The following is a 4,078-nucleotide window of genomic DNA, read 5'->3' on the forward strand; positions in this document are numbered from 1 at the left end:
ATTTATGACTAAAATAATGTGTGTTTAAAATGAAGAGAAAAATATGCACGTGAACTGCTTATCTGATGCATGGGTCTCCCTTCTACCTACAAGCAAAGGCAAGGTTTCATGGAAGCCCAGATGCTCTTGGCTCAGAAGAGGTTATATGAGGTGACCTCAGCCTCAGAGTGTCCCAGCTGGTTTATATACACGTACCTGTCCCAACTGATTCTCTCATTCCTTTTCCAACTTTAGTTTTTGACACTGCAAAGCAGTGTTTGCCTTACCAACAGAAGCTGCTGAGACCTGCTCTGTGCTAAATGTCACTCTCATGTTTTTTAATACACTATTTGTTTATGTGTTTTCCAAAGCATGCACACACACAAAACCAACAGGCAGCTACTAGGAGTTTTTATTCTTCTTCTGTGTCTCTGCAGAGCTGGATAACTGGAGCAGGACAAGTCTGTAAGAAAGGCCTAGAGGCACTTATTAGACACAGCTGTTTCTGAAGAGGAGCCAAGCATGGTGGGCAGCCCAGGAGGAAGGCTCCCCCCAGTCAACCTGCAGAGAGTTAGGTTTATCAGAGGACACTGGAAAGGAGGAGGAAGATTATAGGTTTTTAACTGCAAGAGTAAGACTCTGCAGTTGATTGAGACACAGCTGTGGCATACCTGCCACAAGGGCAAAGGATGCAGCTTTGCAAAATGGGTGAGCCACTCCAAGAGACCTCCAACAGAGCAAAGACTGGCCTTGCCTCTCCCCTAGTTGTTTCCACCACCAGTTTTGCATGAGTTACAGTGCTTGTCTGACCCCTCAGCAGGCCAGTTCCCCTTGGAAAATAAGCAGAACATTAACCCAGCAAAAAATATGAATAGTTTTCTTGTAGGTTGCTGAAAAACTTTCTGTGCTTTCAGCCTCAGTGGGCTGTTAGATGAGACAGGGCTTTCCTGAACCAGCACACTATTATCCACCTAGTTAAACCTGGGCCCTAGCCTGCTATCGAGGCCAAATTCACGTATCAGCCACACAGTAGTAAAAAATTGTATGATACTTTTCCTCTGAAAGCTGATAGGAAAGCATTCAGACCCACTTACCAAAATTTCCACTCTGCCCAGCATGCTCCCAAAAGCCAGAAGCCAGGCTGCTTTTCAGCAAAGAGCTGAAAGCAGAGGTGAAGTGTAAGTGGAGTGTAACAAAACTATAGAAAATATTGCTTCAGCATCCCCCTTAGATGCTGTCCAGTCATCAAGACTGATAGATATCAGATAAGTTTTGTGTCACCCACAGCAAAAACCCAAATTACTTGGATTGTAGATTGATAGTTTAGTAACTACTTCCATACTATCTTCAGTCTATAACAGGGGAAAATTACCTTTTGTCTTTTGCTGCTGTTTCTATAGTTTTATTGCTTTGATTGCATCAGCGACTCTTCTCCCTTGCTTTGGACTGTAGATCAGTGACGTTTTTTCTTACTGCTAGATGTTGTCTGTAATATTTAGCCTATGTTTTCAGACTAGTTTGCATACCTATTTTCTGGTGCACTAAGTCTGTCTCTAGGGCTCCCAGTATCAGATCAAAAATAACATGGTCGCATAATAAAAGCACTGATCCAGTAAAACTCACTGGTTCAATGTTGTTAAAATGGATAGATTAACTTTGTGCCAGCAGGCTTTGTGATGGATCAAATGTCATCTGTCCACACCTTTATGTTTTTGCTAGAACAAGTATTTCTCCTCTTTGCATGCACTATAAAACCTATAAAACAATCGCACTGGCCTTGTGTTCTCTGACTGATTCAACAACACTGAGACTGGGGATCCATGCATGGACCGGGTTACATTAGGATCAGGAAGGGGGTTGATCTGCTAATGCAAAGATTGTTCTTCATAACTGTGATAATACAACTTTAGCCTGGGAAACCAACTACACCTGTGAATTCTTTCTGCAAGAGTTCAGGGCTAAGGCTGACGGGGTTGACAGGAATGCTTTGAGCTGCTGCACAAGCCAAGCTGAATTGTACCTTGCACTGAATTTCAGATTAGGGGCCCAACATCCCACTCATGGCTGAGTATGCCCATGGTTACATCTATCAGACCATCAGCTGTGTGGACTGCATATTAGGTGTTCTGGTCCTGAGTTAAAAGTTGGTTACTTACAGCATTCAGAATCATTTTTAAGCCTGGGATTGTCCTCCTTTTCATACATCCAAATGGGTGTTTAATCTTTATCTTCAAATATCGTACCAAAAGGTGTTGAGGTCTTTGTCTTAGGCTAAAAAGTTTGTGGGAATTTCTAGTCTGCTTCTTAGTAAAGGGCTTTGATTAGTAGGAGTGAACTTAGTGAAATTCTTAGTTTCTCATCAGAAGCTTGATCTTTTTTCCACCTAAGGATAAAAAGTTGATTATAAATAGAAATTGAATATTTTCCTCTTCCTTGTGTAATGTGTAAATGCCTAGCTGCTTCATGGCTCTTACTGATAAGCAGGACTCTTCTTAAATTTCCCCTTCCCATTTATCAGTATCCAGGAGATGAATTTTTCATTCTGGTTTTGACCACAATGTAGTACCTATGTCATATGTCATCGTCCTACATCCACCCCTGTTGTCTTTCTCCTGGGGGCCAGGAGCCAGATTTGGCTCACTGGCAAACCACTGAGGAGTCTGATCGCTCCATCTGGCACACAGGTCATGGGGCAAGGGAAAACAACGATGCTTTGTCCTTCCGTTACATGAAATGCAAACTCAGCAGGAGCTCAGGAAAACATCTGAAACCAGGTGCCTTATGCAGTTCATAAGGATGCTGATGCTGAACAGCAAGTAACAGGTAAAAATCAGAGAGCACAATCTGAGCCTACTGGTTTGCTAGACTGAATTTCCTGGCTGGTTAATAGGCTATCTTTCCTTCCATTTGTCAGTGCTCTCTCATTGTCAAAAGGTTCTTGTACTTATCCATCTCAAATAACCATGGGGTTTTTTTCTCTCTTTTTCTCTTGACAGTTTTTCTTTCCACTGGAACTGAGTGGCATCAACTTTTTCTATCCAGCCTTTGTTTCTTCACAGTTGTATACTTTACTTTTAAAATAATTACAGTTAAAAATTATTCTCCATTTTCCCATCTCAGATTTCACTTTTTCCCTGCTCAATATAGACAACTGGACCTTAAAATCCCCACAGAATTACTAAAAAATTTTAACAAGAAATATTGAGAGATACATTCTTTGCAGTGTCATCCAGCTATCAGAATTTTTTAAAACCCACTAATATTACTTGAAAATTGGATTGCTTCAGTATCAACGGCTCAGAATTGAAATTTCCTGTGACATCTTCCAAAAGGAAGAAATGATCTTTTGAAGATCAGCCCAGTCAGATCTGAGGAGACCAAGTTATTTTTATGAGGTAATATGAACCCCCATTCAATGTCATTTTTTTTAATTTGGATTGTTCCTTTTCTTTGTCCATAACCGCATCAGAAAGCCACAGGCTGTGTCTATTCAAAGTTTGGTTTAGCATTGCAGCATAGTGCTGAAAATCTGTTCCTAACACCGCAAGCAAGCCAGCATGCGAACTTCAGGAAGACATCTCACTACCCTATGTCTGGGGGTTTTCCTTCCGATAGCTATTGACATCTCTACAAAGCACTTAAGGACCTTGTAATGAAAACACAAGTTAGATTTTAAATACTGTAATTACTGTGCTAGTCTACTAGACTGAAAACAATATTTCAACTGATCCAGTTGCAAATTTTAGGGTGGAGTAAAGATTTAGGGACATGAGGCAGAGCCCCATGCTAGTCTGTTGTTGAAGATTGCCTCTATGAGACCCAGCTGTGAAGTGATTCCTGGTCATTTATGCTTTGGAATAAAGTGAAGTTGGATATGGCCACCAAACCCCTGTTTTTCCTGTTCTTGGATACAGAAAGTGGTGTGCCTTAGCCATGCATTTGTGTACCTTAAATGAGTAAGTCTTGACCCATACTCAAATGCGGGGACCCGGGTGTGAGAAATGGGTCTCTCAGAGCATACGGCAAGATGATGCCAACCCACTGGCAGAACACAAGGGAACAAGCTGTCAGGACAAAAGAATAAGTTCCAGTTATGCAC

Source organism: Pygoscelis adeliae, unplaced genomic scaffold, assembly GCF_000699105.1.
Source record: "Pygoscelis adeliae isolate BGI_AS28 unplaced genomic scaffold, ASM69910v1 Scaffold141, whole genome shotgun sequence".
Taxonomy (NCBI): Eukaryota; Metazoa; Chordata; class Aves; order Sphenisciformes; family Spheniscidae; genus Pygoscelis; species Pygoscelis adeliae.